This window comes from Acomys russatus, chromosome 13 (genome assembly GCF_903995435.1).
Source record: "Acomys russatus chromosome 13, mAcoRus1.1, whole genome shotgun sequence".
In the NCBI taxonomy this organism is placed as follows: Eukaryota; Metazoa; Chordata; class Mammalia; order Rodentia; family Muridae; genus Acomys; species Acomys russatus.
Window position 1 is genome coordinate 45,332,149 of NC_067149.1, and position 25,554 is coordinate 45,357,702.

The window sequence follows — 25,554 nt, forward strand, 5'->3', positions numbered from 1 at the left end:
ATTCACTAAGTGTCTTTTACTGTGACAATATATGATTATAAATCTTATTTAGAATCAGAGAATTAGGGGAAACTCTTAAGTTTTAACAAACTAAAAGACAATACAGCTTGTTTCTTTCTTCCTCTGTCTCTGTCTCCCTGGGTGCCCCCTTCCTTCTCCTCCCATGCTCATGTAATAACCTTCTCCATATCATAAAAAAGGCATTACAAAGATAATACTAGTTTTAAGGATTTACCATGCCTCACAAACATAATATTTTTAAAAAGACCACTTATGTAGCATTATTGAAAATAATAAAGAGATATTTCTTAACTATTTAAGTTATTACTAGCCTACTTATTAGAGAAAAGAAAGGCTATATTTGAAAGGGGAGAAACATAATATTTCATAAACTACCAGTAAGCCAGGAATGGTGGCATACACTATTAGTCCCAGCACTAGGGAGGCGGAGGCAAGATGATCCCTGTGAGTTCAAGGCCAGCCTGATCTGCAGAGAAAGTTCTGGGATAGCCAGGACTACATAGTGAGACTCTGCCTTAAAAAATTAACATGAACAACAACAACAAAAACATTAATAAAGATTGACATACTTAATTGTACAATATGCTCAAATGGTTTTGAAGTATAATTTGATCATAAAGTAACATAGGTCCTATATACTACAACCTGTTATTAATATCTCATAGTCTTTTCTTTTATGTAGACAATATATTTTATTCAATGACCTATAATTCATAGCAGGTCACTTTACTTTTTAATGAAAGATTAGAAACTGTCTATAACAGTAAGTTTTACATTGTAATTAAATATGTATATGAGACTTTCACATAGAACAAAGTAATAATTGTGTTATGATTTTAAAAAATCCTAAAAGATACTAGCTTAAAACTCACTTTTCACATATTTTATACAATCCTTTCAGGATAGTGCTAGTATTATAGAAGAATTTTATGGAAGAAAAATTATTCAGAAACAGACAGATTTAAATACGGTTATATAACCACTAAATGGAAGCATTAAAAGTAAGGTGTTCTTTCTCTCATTTTAATAAAAATATAGGCTTTCTAATATCTATGTGACTTAATGTTGCAGTTGATTTTTTCCATTGAAATGAAATAAAGGCTGCTGTAATTAACTTACAGTGTACTTGCATAGCTGTGCTTATAGCTGTTAAATGTTTACATGCCTAGTTCCTAGAGAGGACTCTTGTGGTCACATACTACAAGACCAGATTATAACAGTTCTAAGATAATAACAATCTTAGAGGGGTTAGAGCCCCTGACTATCTGCAAGCATGCTTGAGGTCCTAGGTTCAACATGCATGCACACGCACACACACACACACACACACACGCACACACGCACACACACACGTTTCTGCTATTACATCTTGGTTACATGCATGGTTCATGTACTATACATATGCTATTCATTCACAGCTCAGAGTCAATTCAACCTTCTAAACACAGTGAAGCGTCTAAAGAGCTAAGGGAATAATGTGGTGACAGGCAAATGAGATATTAAAGGTATATAAGACAAAATCAAATACTTTTAGAGCTAGTTGAATTTTTAAGAGTAATAAATTCCAATTCAAAAAGAGACTAAGAAACTTCATTTCAAGATGGAGTAACAGGGACCAGATTTACTTTTATGTTTGAAACAACCAAGATCATACAGCTTAGCTCCTACAAACACGCAAAATATGAAACAACAAATTTCCAGATGCTGAACAATTAATAAAACATAGTGGTCCTTGGAGAAACGAGAAACAAGTGATCACCCATCTTACTGAAACTGTTTCTGATAGTATGTATGTATGTATGTATGTACGTACGTATGCACGCATAATTCAGAAAGACAAGCCTAGATAGAGCCCAGCAGATTTCCTGAGTTGACAGGATGGACACAATAGTCTGAAAAGACCGAAGCAGTAACGGTTTAAAGGATAAACTCCAGAGACCTACAGAGGGTATCCATTGGGTATTTGGCAGAGTGCTTGTCATTAGTGTAGGCTTATGAAGAAATAAGCTAAGGAAGAGACTGCAAAAATCTAGAGGACACAAATCCCTGCATTTTTATAGGACCAGGAATAGTATATGCTCCAAGTAGACAGACTAGAAAAATTTAAGTTCATGGGGCACTGGGTATTCAGAAAAGTCTTGGGAAATAGTGGAAACAATTAACTATAAGCATTCATCTAAGTCTTACCAACAAATATTAAAAACAAACCCTGGGTTAAACTGTTTCCATATAATACCACAATCCTCAAGAGTATTTATAGGACATAAACTATTTAGCATACAACAAAATAAAATTCACAGTATTTGGCATTCATATAAAATTATTCTATGTGTGGTGGTGCACGCTTGCAATCCTAACACTTGGGTGGTAGAGACAGGAAGATCAGAAGTTCAAGGCCAACCTCAGCTTCCTGAGACCTGTCTCTAAAAATTGAAAGAAAGAAAAAAAGAATACAAAATAAGACAAAAATTACCAGCCATACTGAAAAAATATCAAAATATCATTGAGTAAACTGATCTAGTGCTGCTGACACAGATGACAATTTCAAAGTCTGAGATTAAAAAACCACATTACCAGTGACTTTTCTGATCATGTGACAAATACTGTATAGACACAAGTTATGGGAGGAAAGGTTCATGTTTGCTTAAGTTTCTGAGATGTTTGAGCCCATCTTGGTAGGTATGGCACCATTAAGGTTGTGGAGTCCTAAGGCAGCAGCTGTCCACACAGCTCGGAGCAGAAAGCAAGGAAAGTTAGATTGGAAGGAGAGGTGGGACTACCTTCCACAGGCCTACCCACAATAGTCTACTTCTACCAACGAAGCTCTACCTACAAGCTCTGCAGAGGTAGCACACGCTAGAGACTGAGAGCTTAAAATATGAGCCTGCCCAAGGGGAAGGGGAGACTTTACACACAAACACAACACAGTAGCTTCGATATTTTAGAAGAGAAAATTTAGTGGGTTAAAGATAGAGCAATAGAAACAAGAGGGGGAAAAGAGAAAAATATAAACAGAATCAGTAAACTACGTGTTAACTTCAAGCAGCTGAATAGACCTGTGACTAAAGTCCACAGCAGGGAGAGGAATGAAAAGACATATAAAGAAATAAGGCTGAAAAGCATCCTAATCTTATGAAAACTACAAAAAGATCTAAATAGCTCAATCAATCCCAAATACAAGAGTAATAAAGAAACCAAGGTGTCTCACGATAAAACTCTTCAAACTGATTTTAGACAACCTTACAAGTTGTTCTAGAAAGAAAATGCATCACATGTAAGGAAGCAAGACAACACTGACAGTCTCGTGGGGCTAGAGAGACAGGCCGGTGGCCAAGAGCACTGGCTGCTCTTCTAGAGGAGCTGGGGTCAGTTCCCAGCACCTGCATGGCAGCTCACAGGCCCCTGGAATTGCCATCCCAGAGGATCTGCCACCCTCTCTAGCCTCCTTGGGTACTGCACACATGTGGTGCACTGCCATACATGCAGACACAACACCCAACCATGAAAACAAAAATAAATAAAACCTCAAAAATTAATGAGACAAAGTGAACTCCTGGAAACAATACAAGTAAGAAAAAGTGGAATGACCTTTTAAATCTCAGAGGAGGAGCTAGAGAGATGACTCAGCAGTTACCTAGATTGTGGCTCAAAGACACCCACATCTCCTGTTTCAGGAGATCCGTGCCTTCTTCTGTCCTCTGAGGACATCAGGCACACTCACAGCACACATACCTATGTGCAGGCGAAACACTCACAGGTAGAAAATAAAACAAAACAATTAAGTCTAAAAAAATTTACTTTAAAAAAAAAAAAGCCAAACTCTTTTGCTTAGCAAAATAACATTGAGACTGCTCACTAGAGTTCTCCACTCCACCACTGAGCTAAGAGTCATTAAAATAACATTTCAAGAACAAAGGTAAAATACTTTTATTCAGGTATGAAAATAAGGGCTGGGTGTGGTGGCACACACCTTTAATCCCAGGACTTGGGAGGCAGAGGCAGGAGGATCGCTGTGAGTTCAAGGCCAGCCTAGTCCACAAAGTGACTCAAGGACAGCAAAGGCTACACAGGGAAACCCTGTCTCGAAAAACCAAAACAAACAAACAAACAAAAACAACAACAAAAATAAGCCCAAGGAACTCATCACCATCACACCAGCTGTTCTAAGTCCTCAGATAGGAAATAGATCTAGGAAAAGCAATGGACAGCACCAGCAATGCTAACTACACTGGTAACTGCTTTTTTACTATACGTTAAAAAGAAACTTAAATATAACTGTAAGTTTCTTCCCCTGCCTCTTCCTCTTCCTCCTGAGCCAGGGTCTCTCTACATAGTTCAGTTGTCCTGGAACTCACGATGCAGACAAGGCAGGGCTCAAACTCACAGAGATCCACCTGCCTCTGCCCCCTGAGTGCTGGGATTGAAGGGGTTCCTTTTTTTTTTTTTTTTTTTTTTTTGTCTTGAGGCAGGGTCTCATTCTGTAATCCAGGCTAGCTCAAACTCATCGTAATCCTCCTGCCTCAGACTTCCAAGTGCTGGGATTAGATGCGTGAGCTACCGCAGCTATTTTTCAATTTAAAAAAAATTTTACACAGTAAAACAAAGCCACAGGATTACCTGAAAGACATAATCACTATCAGAATACTGTTATAAAGTGTAAGTATCTGGGAGAGGGGAGACTAGAACCATTTACTTCTTAAGTATTTACAAATTTTAAGTATTTAGAAACAAAGGAATTGATCACCAATTCCACAAATACTTGAGTACCTACTTTGTGCCAAGCACTGTGCTCAGTACCAAGAACACCACCAAATGGATTCTTTTCACAGTGTTTCTAGAGAAAACAACATTCACAGTACTTGAATGTTGGCAAACAATGGCACAAAATGGGCCAGCCTGTGGTAAGAGATGAGCCTGAGAATCAAGTCAGCTACTTAACAGTTATATAATCGTGAGCATAATGTTTAATCTCTCTGAACATCTTTTATAAAATGAAGCAATTTCCTTGGATAGCCAATTTTAAGTTTTTATTACTTCTACGTGTGTGTGTGTGTGTGTATGAGAGAGAGAGAGAGAAGGTACCCCTACCCCTGAGAAAGAGGGGGTGCAGGGAAGGTGCCCCTGCCCCTGAGAGATGGGGGTGCGGGGAAGGTGCCCCTGCCCCTGAGGTAGCAGGTGTCAGACTCTCTGGGACTGGAATTCTAAGCAGCTGTGAACTGTCCAATGTAGTGCTGAAAACCAAATTTGGGTCCTCTGCTAGAGCAGCTGCAGTTTTAACAGCCCCTGGATAGCCACTTTTTTTGTCCAAGATGTTACGATTCCTTTAGTTAAGGACAAACTAGATATACATGTGTGCATACAATGTACCCCTTTCTGTGGAACAGATTTAATTAAAAATGCATACTCTTTCAGTAATCTATAATTCCACTTTTCAGATTTTATTTACTATACGATTATCAATATTAGTATATAGTATCACATGCATAAGATAAGTTTATGGAATAGTAGAATAAAAATGAGAGCAATTTAGGACTCCAGAGATGGCTCTGTGGTGAAGAGTACTTTCTGCTCTTCCAGAGGACTTGGGCTCAATTCCTAGCACCCATATAGCGGCTGCTTACAACTGTCTCTAACTCCAGTTCTGGGGGATCCAATGTTCTTTTCTGGCCTCCACTATGCATACATATATATATATGCAGGCAAAATATCATACACTTAAAATAAAAAAGAAATAGAAGCAATTTATTGAAAAAAAACAAAGGATAGGAAAGATGAAATAATCTACATTTATCCAATAGAATACTGAAATGAAACAGATCCTTCTAACACAGATAATACCTGTAAGATGACATTATTGTGTTGCAAATTAACTTTTTCCAGTTCTTGTCTGTATAAATGGCTTCAGAGCTGGAGAGCCAAAATCCCAATACCTGTTCTACAATCCAAATTCCTCCATTTCTGGGAGTTTTGGTTTCCTCATCTATGTGGGGATAATTCTAGAACTCTCCTTGGAATACTACTACAACAGTCAAGCAAAACCTGACAAGTATGAAGTGATCAGTAACTGCCAGATGTTCTTTTCCACTACGTAATGCTTTGTTGTTGCTAACAGTCAAATCTGTCAAGTCTTTCCTATGTGACTTTTCAGTTTCAGCTTTCCTAACACAAAACTAGCACCTAATTTCTCAAGCAGATAAGCAAGTTTCATTACTCTTTTACAGTCCCTCTGAAATGTCACACACATGCCTCTATGCAGACAGGTCTGTATCTAGCCTCTAAAGCAGACGTAACCACACAATTTAGTTTGGAGTTGTGTCCTTCCTCACTGGTTTTTGGTCCCACGCTAAGCCACACATCCCTGCCACTGTGCTGACTGTGCTGCCACAGAACCAAAGCAACAGTGCCAAGTGAACAAAAGCTGAAACTTCAAGGAAAAAAAATATAAATCTTCCTCTTCTATCTCAGATGTTTTATCACAATAATAGAAAGCTCACTGACACATTAAAATTTTTTTCTCCATTTTTTTTAAAGACTTAAAAATGTAGGCTGGGCACGGTGGTGCACACCTTTAATCTCAGCACTCAGGAGGCAGAGGCCGGTAGATCTCAGAGTCTGAGGCCAGCTTGGTCTCAAGTCCCAGGATGGCCTGGGCTGTATCAGGAGCCACTAGCACAGGTATCTTTCCACAAGCACTCGGAGAGGTCATACTGTCAGATCCGCCCAAAAGGGAAAAACCAGAATTAGAGAGGGAAGGGTTGAACTATGTTTGCCAGCATTCTGTCCCCTGATATCTCCATGCGCCCCCTGCAACCACCACTCGTGGTGTGTTTAGAAGGCAAAGCATCTTTCTAAACTTAAGGGTACTAATACTTAAAACTCAATTGCTTCTTGTTTGTGCAAATTACATGCTCTGACTTCCTACAGATGTTTAGTGTTTTTGTTCTGTTATGTAAATAACTATACTCCTGTAATAAATTCACACCTGAGACTAACCTTATCATTCAGCTTTACACCTAGTACTTACGTAGCACGACAGTAACAATGTAAGGGTTTTTTTGTTGTTGTTGTTTTTTGTTTGTTTGTTTGTTTGTTTTGTTTTGTTTTTTGTCTTGAAAGCTCACGACTTTGCAATCCATTTTTAGTTCCACCCTCTGGTGCTTCATTTCCCCTTCGGCTACCACATTTCCCCTAAACAACCACCTTGAGTAACACAGTTCTTACCTAACGATTATCAAACTGTACAATCACATCATGGCCTGCTCTAACTGACTTGCGGGTAAAAGACAGTTAAACATAATGAGTCTGCGAAAAGACTGTCACTGGTACAAATACAAAGTGGAAATAGTTACTAAGTGACTACACAAGTGTTTGTGTAGGGTGTATCCTTGGCTGACCTGGAACTCACAGAGATACACCATCCTTTGCCTCCCAAATGCGGGGATTAAGTGCACCATCATGTCTTACAACTATACTTTTTAAACCAACCTTTACTGTTGTATTAGTTAAGAGAGTCTTTTTAAAAACAAGGAGTCCGTGTTAAGATGAAATGTTTTGCCACTGTCTCAGTCTTTCTACACCTGGCGGAAAAGTCTTCACACTCACACCAAAGACAGTCGCAAGAATGTTACAACATTCCTAATGTCTGAAACAATTAATACACAAAACTGGAAGCACATATGTTCATGAACAAACCAACAGTGACATCACACAATGGCACATGATACATTAAAAAAGAAGTATCAACACCAGACCATGAAATGAATGATACCATAACAACAACAAAAAACAAAAAACAAAAAACAAACCAAAGAAAACAACTTCCACAAAGCAATATTCTGAGAGTACTACATAGTAACTCAAAATAGACTAAACTAATGGCTGGTGAGAGAAGGCAGAGCACAGAGGGGGGGAAGTAGGGGGCAGACCAACTAGGAAGTGGCAGAGCACTGTGGCAATGCTCTGCAGTTACAATCTCATGTGTGTAGACAGGGTAACAAGCATCATGTAAATTCACTGACCTAGACAGCTAACTTCTATGCATTTGTTGACTTTATATTATTTTACGCCTCCACGAAAGAAGTGAAGAAGGAAAAAAAAAAAAAGGTTATTTCTAATTATTTGAAACTAAAGCTGGTTGTTTAGTGTCAAATCCTCTAAGCCACATATACTGGAAATCCAATATCCATTTTTTTTTTTTAAATTTAAAACAACTTGTTTAGCTGTTTAGTACCAAATAATAATACAAAAATGTTCCTGAACATTATGCCATAAAACACTTCTTATAACTTCGGAAATCAAAGGTGCTGTTTTAATACGTTAAAAGCTAGCATTAATCCCCAAGGAATTAAAGGCCCAGGGGCTTTCAATGACACGAACTGTCAGGACACTGCACATACATTTCAAAAGCAGGCTAAAGACACCTCCAGATTTAATTAGGGCTTAAGAAGAAAAGCTTTAGATTGGTAATCAAACTGTCACACTGCCAAAACTATCACCACAAACAAGCACCGGCGTGGTGTTTGACAAATTACCCAGCCACCTGCCCAGAAAGGCAGGAATTTTCTAAACTATCTGGTCATTCTGACAAGTCCGTTTTTCCAGGCTCCGGAGGTCACAAATTCCTACTCCACGAGCATCTTTTAAAGAAGGCCGTTCTGTTAGAGTAAGGAAGGCTGCTGCCAGAGGACGCTTCCAACCCCGCAGTGAAAAAAGTTTAGCCACTCAGAAGAGACGATGGCGAATAGGTTAAAAACAAAAATAAAAAGCCAAAACTGACACGCAAACCAACGTCCCTGGCAGCAGCGGTCTCCTGAAACCGGACCAAACTCGGGAGGGCGAGTCAGTGAAGCGCCGCGCCCAGCGGCATCCCGGAGGGCTCCTCAGAGGGAACCGGCCGCCGGCCAGAGGCGCGGCAGACGAGGGCGGTACTCACCGCGCCCGCCGCTCTGCGCGGCCGCCTCTGGGGAAGTGCACACCTGGCCAGCGCCCTGCGCTGGCCGCCCGGCGCGCCACCGCGGAGCACCGCCACTTCCGGCGCGCGCGAGGAAAAGAGAGGAAATGAGGGTGTGGCGCCGTCGCGCGCGCCGGCCCTCCACGGCCAGGCTCAACCCTCCGCAGCCAGGCCCCGCCCTCCACGGCTAGGTTCCGCCTTCCGCGGACAGGCCCCGCCCTCCTCGGCCAGGCCCCGCCCTCTACGTGCAAGTCCTTTCTTCCTGGGCCAGGCCTGTCCCTTTACAGCTAGGACACACCCATTCCTCTCTCTTCTGTCCTATGCCCTGCACCAAAAACGCCACAATTAAGAGTGTTGATTAATCTAAAAACAAACAAAAAGCTGAGTTGAGTGCTTAGATTTGTGGGATAACTAGCATGGCAACATCATGCACTAGAGACTCTAACCAGACTCACACGTGGCCGTTCTCCACATAAGTGCTAAGCGGGCTAAGCCAGCAGAGAGCTGACTACATGCCTTCTGCTCAAGGGAGGTCGATACTAAACACTGCAGAGATCCTTACACGGTTTATTTCAAGCAATTCCATTTGATGGCGGGGCATGGTGGCACACGCCTTTAATCCCAGCACTCTGGAGGCAGAGGCAGGCGGATGTAGAAAGAGTCCAGGAAAGCTAGGACTTGTTACACAGAAAAACCCTGTCTTGACAAACCAAAAGAAAAAGAAAAAGAAAAAATGATAGAAAGAAAGAGAAAGAGAAGAGAAGAAAGAAAAAAAGAAGAAGAAATGAAAACAATTTCATTTGCTGTGTATAAAGTACTGGGTGAAAAGACCAGACTCTTGAGGGAAGCACAGACCAGCAGAGTGTATGGCAACTGGATGAGTTCTTTATCCCTGGGCCAGAAGGAATCAGAACTATCTATGTAAACGTTGCTCAGAAATCACATGAGGAAGAGTGAGATCTAAAAGCCGGGAAGAGACTGGATATTCAGCCAGCAAGCCTGCCTTAGAAGTAGGTGGTCTAAGACCCTTCAGCTTTTTGGGCTTTCCACTGGGGCATTAGAGGAGGACATCTGGGTAAAAGACATCCCAACAGCTGCCCAGATGTCTTCCTCTGCAATGTTGTTTCTGTGGGATGCACCTCGCAGTCACCTCAGCCATCCACCTACACCAAGGCATTCACAGAGGATAATAAACTGGAGCCAGTTGCCTACTATCTGCCAGCCATAGTCCCAAGCATAAGTATAAAGATGCAACAGAATTCTCTCGTAGCAGACTTGGAGCACGGCATGGCTGGATTTCCAAGATGAGGCAAAGTTCTCTAAGGCATGAATAGAGGAAATAGAAATGGTGTTCCACTGAAATGTTAGGTACCCGCGATGCTATTTGGCAGCTTCCGCACTTTTAATCCAAGCCCCACATCTACTGTGTGCCCACGCTGTACTTGACATTTCATTAACAGTTACTGAGAAGTCCTCAGAAGCCAAGTGTGGCACCTGCCTATAGTCCTAGCACTCAGGATGCTGAGGCAGAAGAATGCTAATTTCGATGAACTACATAGTAAGTCCCAGGCCAGCCTGGATACATGCTGAAACCCTATCTCAACCAAAAAGGAAGTTCAGAGGTAGAGCCTTTGGAATGTGCCCTATAGCCTCATTCCAGCTGTGGAAATGCTTGGGCTTAGATTTTTCCTATGGACACTTTAAATTGCATGAGGACTATGAGGAAAAGAAGGAGACCTCCTCTGCAGTTTCTGGCATCTCAGTACCAAAGACAGGGTCTAACTGAACTTGTGAGTGGATGCATTCTGATAAAGTCTTCAAAAAGAGAAATAAGTGCCCCCATTAACCAAATTCAAAACCACCCACCTCACACAGCACAATGCAATCCAAGACAGATCCATTTCCATCCACTTCAGGCATTTTTCCTTTTTCCCTTCCTTGCTAGCTCCACAGATGCCGGGTCTCTGTCTCTCCTGTGTTTGCTCTCTTCCTTCCTTCCTGATCACACTTCAGGCCGAGCCACATGCCTACTCTCTATGTGGCCCACTCCTTGGGAAGTGGGCATGCCTCAGGGGCTTTCATCTGAACCTATGAATCTTTCCCAAACTCATAGTTGGGCTCTTTTGTCTCCAGAGAGAAAAATGAAAATGCTGAAGGTAGTCTAGGCTGCGCCAGTTTTTCTTTTATCCACTTGACACAAACAGAAGCTCAGCTGAAAATGTGCATCCATCAGATCAGCCTGTGGCTAGTAGGCAAATCTGCGGCGGCGGGGGTGGGGGAGGTATTCACTGATGTGGCAATGCCCAGACCACTGTGGGTGGCACCACCCATGGACAAATGGATTTGTGGTGTATAGAAAGTAAGTTGAGAAAGCATGGAAAACGAGCGAGTAGGCAGCTTTCTCGGTGCCCGCAGTTTCAGTTCCTGAGTCCAGGTTCCTGTCTCAGTCACTTTTCTGACTTCCCTTAGTGATGGTCTTCGATGTGGAAGTGAAAGTCAAACAAACCCTTTCCTCTAAAAGTAGATTTTGGTCAGCGTGTTACCACAGCAACAGAAAGAAGCCACTATAGGGTATTAGGTAGCAGTTTCTTTCGAGATAAAACCTTCCATCTTGAAGCCAGGCTCCTTAAGACACAGGATGCTTTAAAGGTGAAACATTCCATCCTGCAGGGAAGCTAGCGAAACTCAGGGAAGTCCCTGAAACTGGCCAGACACACCACCTTTCTCTCTAAGCAAGCATAAGCAATAAGGACTGTTAAAGACATCCTTGCGGAATCTAAGCTGCCTGGAAGACGTCACCTGAGTGATCTAAAAGAGATCATCTCTTCAAGTTGTGCAGTGAGCTCCAGTTTTCACAAGCTGTCACTCATGTTGGGGGTAGGCTTCTGGTGATGCAGCTAGCGTTGAGTCAGTTTTGCTCTGTAAGCAACTCCAATAAAACTCATTGGTTATCCAAGTTGGACTTTGGTGGTATCTTTACTACTTTGATCTGTTGTCAGTTCCCTATCTGGAGTGAGTCGACATTTGTTCGGGTCTCCCCAGAAGGAATGCTACACAACACCGTGATAGGATTGGCTCCTTCCCTTAGGATAAATTCCTCCCAATCTCTTGACCTACACACGCATGCGCGCAATACAGATACATATCATAGCCTTAGTGTTTATCTGGCTATGAAGGGACCCAATGACCACAGCAACTCTTATGAGGAAAGAGTTAATTGGGGCTGGCTTACAGTTCAGAGGTTTAGCCCATTATCATCATGGCAGGAAACACAGCGGCCTGCAGGCAGACATGGTACTGGAGGAGGAGCTGAGAGTTCTACATCTGGATCAGCAGAAAGCAGGGAGAGACTGCAGCACTGGGCCTGGCTTGAATATCTAAGACCGCAAAGCCCACCCCCGGTAACATTCTCCCTCCAACAAGGCCACATCTACTCTAACAAGGCCATACCTCCAGTAATGCCACTCTTTAGGGCCTTATGGACCTGTGGGAATCATTCTCATTCAAATCCCCGCATTCCATTTCCTGGCAACCATAGGCTTATAATATATTATAACACAAATGCATTAGTCCAACTTCAAAAGTCCCCATAGTCTATAGGAGTCTCAAACTTGTTTAAAAGTCCAAAATCTCTTCAGAGACATATGGCAGTCTCTTAACTATAATCCCTATAAAATCAAAATTAAAAAGTAGATCGCATGTTCCCAACGTATAGTAGCACAGGATATACATTACCATTTCAAAGGGGGAGGAAAAGGAGCACAGTGAAGAAACGCTGGACCAAAGCAAGACTGAAAACCAGCTGGGCAAGCTCCAAACTCCGCATCGCCCTGTCTGATGTCTAAGCTCTCTTCAGTTCTCCAAGTCCTTTCAGCTTTGTTGACTGCAACACATTTCTTTTTCTTGGTCTGGTTTCACTCCATGTTAGCAGCTCTCCTTGGCAGATATTCTACGGCTCTGGCATTTCCAACATCTTGGAATCCCCAAAGCAATCCCAACTTCACTTTCACAGCTTCACACAATGGCTTCTCTGGGCTTCCATGTAGTGACACCTCTGACATATTCCTGGCCTGGGTGGCTTTCCTTAGGTGGGGAGGGAGATTTCATAACCCCTTTATTGTATCCTTGACTCAAAAGCCAGAACCATCTGGCTGAAGCTGCCAAGTTCTACTGCTTGCTGGGACAGGATCATAGATCCAGTGATCGAATACATCTTCACCAACTTTCTGTTTTCCATGGTTTCTTTCACTGCTTAAGCTTGGCTGTTCTGGAACTTGCTCTGTAGACCAGGCTGGCTGTGAACTCAGAGATCCAATGACCTCTGCTCTTCAAGTGCTAGAATTAAAGGTGTGCACCACCACCCCTGGCCATAAACTTTTCTTTAATTCTTTTTTCATTTTTCTTTAATTACTTTTCACAAGTTGGAAGCATAGTTGGGTGAGGCCTTGCTCTGAGGTCACTGCTCCTTTTATTTCATTTATTATCAGGCTTTTCTTAAATCTGTTTACACTTTCTGGTGCCCCCCTTTCTCCTCAAACTGTACATTTTCTATTTTTGCCTTGCTCGGCTTGCTCTTTTTTATTACAGGTCTGCATTAGACTGGCCACCAACAACCATAGGATACAGTCAACACTAGGCTGTTTTGAAATCTCCTCTGCAAACACAGTTAGTCCAAAACTCTTCAATTTAGCCTCAGGCAGGCAGACTTTTTGGAGAGGGACAAAAAAGTAGCCACATTCTTGACCAAAATATTAGAAGAATGATCTCTAGGCCAAATACTAATATTCTTTTCCCCTGAAACATCTTGAGGCAGGCCTCCACAGTTCAAACTACCCTAAGCACCATCTTCCATGTTCCTACTAGGGTAGCCCATTAAGTCCTACTTAAAATGTCCAATCATTTTTCTAGTTTGAAGTGCCAAAGTGTTCCATATTCCTCCAAACAAACACATGGTCCAGCCTATAACATAATACCCCACTCCTGGTACCACTGTCTATCTTAATTAAGGTTTCTATTGCTGTAAAAAAAGATGCTATGACCACAGCAAATCTCTCTCTCTCTCTCTCTCTCTCTCTCTCTCTCTCTCTTTCTTTTTATGATACGAGGTTTCTCTGTGTAGTCCTGGCTGTCCTGGAACTTGCTTTGCAGACCAAGCTGGTCTCAAACTCAGAGATCCATCTGCCTCTGCTTCCTGAATGCTGGGATTAAAGTCATGCACCACCAGCAGGGTGCAGTGGCCCACGCTTGTAATCCCAGAACTCTGGGAGACAAAGGCAGGTGGATCTCTATGAGTTTAAGACCAGCCTGGTCTTAAAGTAAGTCCAAGACAGCCATGGCTACACGGAGAAACCCTGCCTCCAAAAGCAAACAAACAAATAAAAGGCCCAGCAACTCTTATAAGAAAAACATTTAACTGGGGCTGGCTTATAATTCAGAGGTTTAGACCATTATCATCATGGACAGAAGCATGGTGGATTGCAGGCAGACATGGTGCTGGCAAGGTGGCTGATAATTCTACGTCTGAGTCAGCAGGCAGCAGGAAGAGACTGAAATACTGGGCCTGGCCTGAACATCTAGAACCTCAAATGCCACCTCTAGTAACACTCTCCCTCCAACAAGGCCACACCTACTCCTGTTAGTCTGATGTATTTTGATCCTGATTAATAAAAGGCCATCACACCTGGACAGGGAAAATGGGATAGGTGTGGCTAGGTTCCCCAGGCTTGGGGAGACAGAGAGAATCTTGGGAAGAAGGGAGACCAGAGGAAAGGAGAAGAGAGAAGAAGAAGATGATCATGGGTTAGGAGGAGAAGCACATGGCCAGTGTGGATGGAGGATTTGGCCCAGATGACGAGCATTAACAAGTATATGGGATTATGGATGGGAGGTATCTTGATAGAAATTATTAGAAGCAGATAACATGGGATTGGGACAGGTAGTTTAGAAGATTAATATCTGCCCTGCCCCAGGTTAGCTAAGGCTATTTTATAATATAACACGTGTCTGTGTCTTGATTGATTGCTAACAGGTTAGAAATTACTGTTGTAATAATAATTATAGGCCTAATGATAAACATTACTAGGCCACACTGGTAAATTAACAACATACTCCAACAAGGCCACACCCACTCTAGCAAGGCCACACTTACTCTAACAAAGCCACATCTCCAACCATGCCACTCTTTATAAGCCTAGGGGGCCACTTTTATTCAAACCACCACACACAGATACACACACATAGAAATTTAAATCTAGAGTCCACATATGAGAGAAAAATGTATGGTATTTCTCTAAGTTTGGCTTATTTCATTTCCTATAAAGTCATAATTTCAACTTTATTTGCAGCTGAATAGAACCCTATCATGTTTATTTATTATTATTATTATTATTATTATTATTATTATTATTATTAGGAGGAGGAGGAGTTTTTGTTTTTTTGAGACAGGGTTTCTCTGTGTAATAGTCCTGGCTGACCTGGACTTGCTTTATAGACCAGGCTGGCCTTGAATTCACAGAGATCCTCCTGCCTCTGCTTCCTAGTGTTGGAATTAAAGGCATGCGCCACAATGTCAGCTCCCTGTCCTGTTTATGTGTCATAAAACTCACTGTTTAATTGTATACAGCTGAATAAAGAGGGGCATTTACTATATACAACATAAATGTCCTTCTGATGGATTGTTGCAGGATATTGGATCACATTGTGAACCCTGAGATTATAAACTGAAAAACCTGTTTCTTGTGGTATGGTCAGCCCTAGCACACACCTTTAATCCAAGAGCTAAATAAAGTCAAACATAGGTCAAGAGGTGGAGCAAGTGACCTTGAAAGGGAGTGAACATAAGTAAACAGAAAGGAGGGACATTGAATTGAGGGTATTTAAGACAGTGTGGAGAAGGAGAAAGGGACATCATTTTCCTTCTGGGACATCATTGGTTGGTCATAGGAAGGTCAGCTGGGTGCTTTATCTGCCTCTTGGAGGTAGTAGGCTTTCACCCCAATATCTGGCTCTTGAGTCTATTGGTAAAAATACAACACTTGGGATTTTCTTTCTTTATAACAAGAATGAATGGATAATGAAAATGTCACACACACACACACACACACACACACACACACACACACACACACACTGGAACACTATTCTGCTGAAAAAAAAAATGTTGCATGTCCTCTCTCATCTGAAGTTCTTAGCTCCAAATCCTCAGATGTGATTATACAACATGGAGTAAGTGCAAAAACTAGGAAAGTAAAAGAGATTGTGGGAGGAGGAGAAGAGGAGGGACACTAAAGAAGGGAATAGCAGGATTGGGATGAAGTTAAGAAAGAGATGGGAAATGAAGGAGGGATACTTTCTTAGTTAGGGTTTTATTGTCATGACAACAGCAACGCTTACAAAGGAAAACATTTCACTGGGGCTGGCTTACAGTTCAGAGGTTTAGCCCGTTATCATCACGGCAGGAAGCATGGCAGCCCGCAGGCAGACATGGTGCTGGAGAAGGAGCTGAGATTTCTACACATAGATCAGCAGGCAGCAAGAAGGGACAGTCACACTGGGCCTGGCTTGAGCATTTGAAACCTCAAAGCCCCCCCCCCCCCCCCCCCCCGGTGACACACTTCCTCTAACAAGGCCACACCTCCTCATAGAGGCACTCCTTATGGGCCTACAGGGGCCATTACCATTCAACCCACAGAGAGAGGCCAGTTTCAGGACAAGGCATGAGAATCCTCCTTTTGAGCTGTTGGTCAGAGGATTCCAAGAGAATCTCCAAACAATATAGGCTGTTTTTGTCCCCCTTGGCTGTCTCTCTGAGACTGAAGGCAAGTTTCTATATCTAAAGACACCACACATTTAAGACACAGGACTTGGAGGAAGAATTGAAGCAGATCTGTCTCAAAGGCCTCCTGACTGGTTTTCATAATACCAGAAGGTGCTACCTAAGCTGCCAAGGGAGGAAAGCATTCAGTAGTCTTATCTAGCTGTGATACCCATGAACCACAATCATGGTCAATGTAGCAAAGTGCCCCTAAAGGTGCAATAGTGGTACTTACATCTGCACAGTAACCAACTGCTATTTAAGAGAACTTAAGACCTGTGGAAAAGGAGGGAAATCAAGTCTGGTACTGACAACCTAGCCAACCACTGGTAGCTAGTGAGGTCATAGATCAAATAGGAGAGCCTACAACTATCACGTTCCTAAGCCAGTGTAATTCCTAACTTCATTCTAATTACTTACCCTTCTGCTCACAGATGCATGAATCTCTCATCCTTCACCAAGGAAGCTGTTTTTGCAACAGATGGAGACCATTGCAGAAAGCTACAACTAGTCAAAATGCAGGGAGCTGACTGTGAGGGGGTACATCTATTACGTAGCCCCTCCTCCCAAAGCTCAGGGAAAGTTGCAGAAGAGGGAGTGGAAAGATTGCAAGATCCTAAGGACCAGGGTGTCCGCTGGAGGACTGAGTCTTCCAGATATGTCAGGGAGGCCACACCCATGAAATCTCAACAATATGGCTACTTAAACAAGACCTGGATGATGACAACACCAGCTGAAATACCAGTGTGGATGGGTGAAATCACACAGGGCCTCAAGCTGCTGAGAGAGGGAGATTGAGTTTGCCCAGAGAATGTACATCCTAAGTGGTTATCAAGCCCACATGGTCAGTCCTGAAAATATGCAAGCAACACTAAATGGACTCAGCGGTCGAATTTATATATTTATTTGCTTATATATACATATGTATGTAACAGTAATAATTAAAGAATAAGAGGCCATATATTTGACACATCTCCTCCAACAAAGCCACATCTCCTTCAACAAGGTTACACCCATTCCAACAAGGCCACACCTCCTAATTCTGCCCAAACAGTTCCACTAAGTGGAGACCCAAGCACTCTAACATATGAGCTTATGGATGCCATCTCATTGAAACCACCACTGAGCTTTTAAGACTAGATAAGAAAATACATTGCTAGCTACATTTGGGAGATTTTAAAAGACGGTCCTTTCAAATAACTTCCTCTGCGGAGTTAAACTTGACTGAAAAAAATGTTCTTTTCTAAATAGAGGAATTTTAATTCAATAACACAGCTACTTTGGCTGGAATACAGACAGGACTTTAGCACACACCTCTGGAATACAGGCACACTCTTAGTATGCACCTTTAATCCCAAACAATGGAGGTAAATTTAGTTTGTAGAAGGGAGCAGTGAGGTTGGAGTTCATTTGTGTGTGAGTCAGGACAGGTCAGCAGAGGCAGTTGAAGACAGAGAATGAGAAGGAGCCAGAAGATTAGCACAAACTGCTAGAGTTAGTTTGAGGCCAAGCACAGCAATTCAGTCAGAAGCAGAGAGAAAACAGTTTGAATCAGTCAGCTTGGAGAAGAGTTTGAGTCAGAACAGCCAGCCAGAGTTCAGGAATAGCTAGAAAGGATAAGCTTATTCAGAAGTAAGTCTCAGAGGCAGAAAACATTGTGGGCTTAGATTGGATTGTATGGTGGTTAGAAGCTTCCAGGACTAGGCCTCAGTTAAACAGATAGAGGCAATTACTTTAGGTGAATAAAAGTTACTTTAACATTTCTGCTCTGTGATATCAGCCCTGAAACTTACCTACCTTTAACTCCCTTTAAAATTTTTTTTTCTGAGTTTGAGTGTTTTGTTGGCATGTATGTCTGCGCACGCTATGCTTGGTTTGTGTCTACACAGGCCAGAAGAGGCCACCAGGTCCCCTGGGTTAGAGTTACAGGTGGTTGTAAGCTACCATGTGGGTGCTGAGGACTGAGCTAGGATCCTCAGCAAGAGTTGCAAGTGCTCTTAACCATTGAGCCATCTCTCCAGCCTCCAGTCTTGAAATCGCTTTTGTTTGTTTGTTTGTTTGTTTGTTTGTTTTATTAAGGATTTGTTTATTTATAATGTATACAGTATTCTGCCTGTATGTATGCCTGCAGGCCAGAAGAGGGCACCAGATCTCATTATAGATGGTTGTGAGCCACCATGTGGTTGCTCAGAATTGAACTGAGGACCTTTGGAAGAACAGACAGTGCTTTTAACCTCTGAGCCATCACTCTAGCCCCAAGCTTGAAATCTTTAACAAAGAGAATCAAGTGGACCAGGGATAATTAATACCAAGTAGAGCCTCAGCTGTTTGGGAGGTTCCAGAGGACTTCTCCACACACGGCAGGTTGAAAATTACTCTGCAAGGACCTTTGCTTTCTGCATCACATGTTGTGCAGATACTAGTTAAGGAAAGGAAATGACAGGAGCAGAACTAATTAAAAGCTCTAATGGTTCTACTAAACTATTACCCACGCTTCTGCAATGTGCCTCCAAGGCAGAACTAGACAAATGTTCAAACCTGCGCTTACAGCCTAGGATGATTAATCAACTTGATTTGATCAGGGGTCAACTAAGAGATATGCTGCTCATGGATGAAGCTGTGGGCTAGATGGCACCAGTGTAAAGAGGTCTAAGGGGAAATCAGTACTGCACCTACCTGTCTGCCTTCGCTCCTTACTGGTGAGAGCACTGATCCTGTTGCTGTCTTCTGCTGACATTGGACCCAGGTTCTTTTTTGTTTATGTTTTGTTTTCGAGACAGGGTTTCTCTCTGTAGTCTTGGCTGTCCTGCACTTGTTTTATAGACCAGGCTGGCCTCAAACTCAAGCAATCCTCCTGCCTCTGCCTCCCTGAGTGCTGGGATTAAAGGTGTGCGCCACCACGCCTGGCTTTGGAACCGGGTTCTTCAGGTTTTCTAAATCAAATAAAGACCCTACAGCAGTCCCAAACATTCTCCAGGCCTTCACTGACAGATCCAGCCTCATGGAATGAACGGCTGCTGGGGGCTCAGCCTCTCTGTGCGAAGACAGCCATCGTTGGACTACACAACCCGTATCATGTAAGCTGAGCTAATATCTCCCCTGTTGTAATATAGTTTCATTGTATTTGTTCTATTTCTCTAGAGAACCTTAATGCATTTCCTAGGGGCTTCTCATAGCCAGCACTCCATTCTGCTGCTGCAGAAACCAAGATGGTGGGAAAGTTTTTTTTTTTAATTTATATATTCATTTTACATCCCGACCTTAGCCCCCCTCCCTCCTCTCCTCCCAGTTCCTCCCTCCCACCCTCTTCCTCCTATTCACCCCCTTGTCCTTGGAAAGGGAGCCCCTCCCCCAACCCACCCCAGCACATCAAGTTGCATCAGGACTGAGCTCCTTCTCATCCACTGAGGCCAGGCCCGGCAGCCTGACGAGGGCGAAGTGATTGAAAGCAGGCAGCACAGTCCATGTCATAGACAGCACCCTCTCAACTCACTAGGGGACCCACACAAAGATCAAACTGCCCATCGGGTATATATGTGTAGGGGCCTAGGTACGGTCCATGCGTGCTCTTTGGTTGGTGCCTCTGTCTCTGTGAACCCCTACGGGTCTAAGTTAGTTGACTCTGTTGGTCTTCTTACAGTGTTCTTGCCCTTCCAGGTCCTTCTGTCCTTCCCTCCCAGTCTTCCACAGGACTCCTAAGCTCCGCCTAATGCTTGACTGTGAGTCTCAGCATCTGATTCCATCAGTTGCTGGGTGGGGCCTCTCAGAGAGTGGTTAAGTTGGGCTTCTGTCTAGCAACATAGCGGAGTATCATTGATAGTGTCAGGGGTCCCCCCCTCTCTCATAGGGTGGGTCTCAGGTTGGGGTGCAAATCTTGGACCCAAAGAAGCTAAGTAACAAGGAGGTCCCAAGGGAGGCCATCTTTGACTCTCGCTCACATGGGGAAATAGAATAGACAGTGGAAGAAGAAGAAGCAGAGAGGGAACTGGAAAGGAGAGGGTGTGCGGAGGGAAATGAGGGGATGCTGTAGGGAGAGCACCGACGGGAAGTTCGCGGGCCTGCAGAGAAAAGGGAAACATCTGTGTACCTCATCAAGCTTTGCCTACAGCTGCCCTTTCTCATTACCCTCTTCTCCCGCCTTCCCACTCTCGGGTCAGCTAATTTCTCATGAGATTCTGTTGTTCTCTCCTGCTTATGTTGCCTTTCATCATGGCAGCATGGAGTCCTGCCTCTCCGATGGCCCTCAAGGAAAGGAACCCGGTAACACCCTACTTCACTTAGCCTACTCTCTGACCTCACTCCAGGGTATCAGATCCGCCACATGAGAGATCTGACTTACTGCTTATTGGTGGATGAACCATATACTAACACTCAAGTCAAGCCGGGCTTGGTGGCGCACGCCTTTAATCCCAGCACTCGGGAGGCAGAGGCAGGTGGATCGCTGTGAGTTTGAGGCCAGCCTGGTCTACACAGCAAGTCCAGGACAGCCAGGGCTACACAGAAAGACTCTGTCTCTGGGGGAAAAAAAGCCACTCAAGTCAGAGGTTACCAAGTAGGCTATGTCATAGCAATTTAAGCTCCCCTTTAGAATGTAGTTCTCCACCAGAGACAACGTCAGTCCACGTGGCTCATAGCACATATGTTGAAGTGGTCTTTTTGTGCACTGTGTAAAACTTGTCTCTGTATTATTCAAATGCTGAATTCTGTACCAGCAGAGATCTGATTACAGGCCAGACTTTGGTATTGTTACTTTTTATCTGCATCATACTTTGTAAACACTCCCTCCAACACCTTCTGATTGGTTTAATAGATGACTGGCCAGTGGCTGAGGCAGGAGAGAAAGGCAGGACACATCGTCAGAGGTCGGAACTCTGGGAAGTAACCTGAGGCAGACAGTCACAGGGGAAGAGAAAGCGCCAGGACTAAGATTGAGAGGTAACAGGCCATGTGGCAGAACACAGATTAATATAAAGGGTTAATTAAATTTATAAGACCTAGCTGGGAACAAGCCTAAGCTAAGGCCAAGCTTTCATAATGAACAAAAAGTCTCTGTGTCATTATTGGGATCTGAAGGTCCAAGAAAGCCCCGTTATAACTGGCATCCCAATGGTTATACACAAACAACCTGTCAACTAGCTAGCCCAGGAAACAAACACAGAGAAGAGACAGGAAATATGGTTTTGGAGTGTGCACATGGCTTTAGATGTTCATGACTTTGTACTTAGAGTGCCACCACAATGGCCAGCACATTAAGTGGCTTTTATACTTCTATTTCCCAGAAAAAGGACTGTTTCAAAGAAGGAGGACTCTGCCAAAAGGGGTTATGTTGAAGCTAAACAAACAAACAAACAAACAAACAACAAAAACTGCAGTAGGAATAGTATAGTAGGAATCTATGAGGGTGATTATTTGAAGAAACTTTTTTTTCCAATGATTTATTTATTATTATGTATACAATGGTCTGTCTGCATGTGTACCTGCAGGCCAAAAGAGGGCATCAGGTCATATTATAGATGGTTGTGAGCTACCATGTGGTTGCTGGGAATCAAATTCAGGACCTCTGGAAGAGCAGTCAGCGCTCTTAACCTCTGAGCCATCTCTCCAGGCCCTGAAGAAGCTTTTTCATCACTATAATGATATAGAAGAAAGCACCACCATCACTTGTATTGCCAGATTGATGTTTTGAGGATGATGATGATGAAGAAGATGAGGATGAATATGGAAGAAAAAAAAAAGGACTCAGAACCAGGGTCAAGGGGCTCCTTTGGTAAAAGAGAAAAGAATGATTAAAACTGGGTGCTGTTTTCTTGGAAGGCATAACTATTAAAGTCAGGAGCGGTACAGTAGAAATGTCATCAGTTCTGTGGCTGGGAAGGGTCTGGGTTCCCTGGAGTGCAGCCTGTTTCTGCAGGCAAGAGAAATATTAGACTTTTTACAACAGAAGCCATACAGAGTAAGCTGGAAAGCGGACGGTGCTCATTACATGATGTTGACTGATGGCACGAATGAAGTTTTTACGATTGACAGATAACTCAGTGTTTCAAATCTGGAATTTCTGTTTCATAAAGATCTCCGCATGCACCGGGGAAATGATCATTGATAAAGTAAATGGACAGGCCATTCCAAAATATTTTGATAAATGACATAATTAAATTTAACACACAAGGCCGGGCCTGGTGGCACACACCTTTAATCCCAGCACTCGGGAGGCAGAGGCAGGCGGATCGCTATGAGTTCGAGGCCAGCCTGGTCTACAAAGCAAGTCCAGGACAGCCAAGGCTATACAGAGAAACCCTGTCTCAAAGAAAACCAAGAACCAAAAACCAAAAAAAAAAAACAAAAACAAAAACAAAAAAAAACCACAACACACAACCAGTTGGAGATTACAATTTTAATAATCATCTACAGGATACTGAATGTAAAATTATAAGTTGACAACACACACACACACATAAATGAAGACTGGGCCAATTGACAAAATACAGGAACCGTTCAGTGTCAGACCTAAGCAGTTTTTTTTGACAGATCTCAAGAAAGCTCCTGGAAGGTAATTTTACCAAAGAAATTGGCCATGTAATAGATGGACTTATGTTTCAGCCTATTGGAAAACACAAACCTGGTCGATGTGGTAACATTTTGAAACGGAAACCTCCCAGTCCAAACTCCATGCACTTTCGACTTAAGATAACAAGAATGGGAGAAGAAGGGCTGCTTCCACAGAATGCTGGTCTTCTCTATGTTGGATGTTATGAAAGACCCTTCGCACAAATCAAGGTGACAAAAGAACTAAAACAGTATGGACAACCGAATTATAGAATGCAATTTTGAGAACAACCAGGTGTTCATGAGATAAAGAATGGGCAAAGGTTTCCCAAATGCCTACAACACAGCCATGGCCGTGTGCACTAGCATCTCAAATCCTGTCACCAAGGAGACACTGTCTGAGTTCATTGACAGATGTGCAGCAGCTGCCCATGGACAGACGCAAAAGCATCCCCTGGACCCTGACACAGAGCTCATGCTACAGCCACTGCCCGAGAGACTACACTGGCCAACCTAGTCTCTGCCTCTGACCTCATGCTCAGGAGGAAAGGAGAGCGAGAACGCTGTTGCCTCATTTTCTCAGCCAGAAAAATTAAAGAGACAAGTGTGGCTAGGTACTGGCAGATGTGTTTTTAAGGAACGACAGGTAACCAGGCTGTATATATTTGGTACATTTGGCTTCTCAGAACTACAGTACATCCTGGACCTAAACATTTTATTTATACCTGATAAATTCAGCCTTACCTTATGGAGTCCGCAGACTGAAATATCCAAAGGTTTGAACCAGGTTGAGGTCAATGAAATAGAGGCTTTGTTTGTGTATGAACAGATAGCTTTACATTTTATTCACAACTAGCAATTGGAAACTGTGAGCACACTGAGCTTTTTAGATTTTATTATTTTCCTCTTAAAAGTGTAGGCAGTGGCGTTAGACCCTTTCACTATCACTTATCATGGATTTCCTGTATTTCTGAATTTTCTATATTCCAAACAATGATAAGGCCAATATTATGCACATTAAACTGTTTGGTCTGGATATATCATTTTGAGAAGGGAAGGTTTTGTTTTGTTTTGTTTTGTTTTGTTTTTGTTTTTGTGAAGGTGGGATGAAAAAGTAAAACAGTAACTTAGCTCCATCTTTTTTAAAAAATATTTTTTATTAATTTATTCATATTAAGCTCCATCTTTTTTTGTGAGTTGTGCCCTATAAACTACTTTGAGTATTTTACCATTTTTTCCTGTTCGAACCACAGTGTCAGATGTGTGCTGATCCCATCCTTGCAGTGGTTCTGAGTCACCTTGTAGCACTTACATACAGAAGCCCAGGTCCTTCACGTGCTGCTGTCCTGGGAACATTGCTTCTTTCACACATCTTCTGCTTTACCTCCGTGGGATCATCACACACCACTCACTGTGATCTCTGGGAGCACTATCAAACCCAAACGGTGTTGTGTCACTTCCCTCAACAATGCATCAGAAGCAATGGCAGCTTACTCCTCTGGTTAGAAGGTAATGTCAACTGAAGGAGGGGTTGTTTCTAGAAAATGCTGTCCTCCCAGAGTACAGCAAAGGCACTGCAGAGGCTAAACGTGGGTGAAGTAAAGACGTTGCCCACACTGCTACAGATGTACCCGTGCTGGGAGACAGTATCTCGGTGGTGAACACTGCCGCAGATGTCCCTCTGTTGGGAGACAGTATCTTGGTGGTGAACACTGCTACAGTTGCACCCGTGTTGGGAGACAGTATCTCAGTAGTGAACATTGCTACAGATGCACCTGTGTTGAGAGACAGTATCTGGTTGATGGAGCTGCATTATAGTGTTTACTATACACAGAGGGTTAAATGGCAGCTAATGGCTCTTGCCATTGTAAGAAACTGTTCTGATTAGTTTGCGGGGAACACAGAACAAGCTACTAGCAAGCAGCTTAATGTATTTATTTTTAGAGACATGGTTTTTTGTTGTTCTTTTTTTTTTTTTTTTATTAAAATGACTTATTCAGATTACATCTCAATTGTTATACCCTCACTTGTATCTTCCCATTTTGCTCCCCTTTCACCCTACCCCCCTCTGAGGCCTGCGACAGAAGGGGACCTCCTCCCCCACTACATGATCATAGCCTACCAGGTCTCATCTGGGTAAAGACACAGGTTTTAGGTGTATGTATTTAAAACAGGTTTTCATAATCTGAATTTTATGTATGTATAAGCATATATGGGAAAGTATATG

General features: G+C 42.8%; 1 pseudogene; it reads left to right on the forward strand.

Annotated features, from left to right (window-relative positions):
- Positions 1-16,190: 16,190 nt before the first annotated feature.
- On the forward strand, positions 16,191-23,844 carry LOC127197665 (mRNA-capping enzyme-like; annotated as a pseudogene).
- The last annotated feature ends 1,710 nt before the right edge of the window (positions 23,845-25,554 follow it).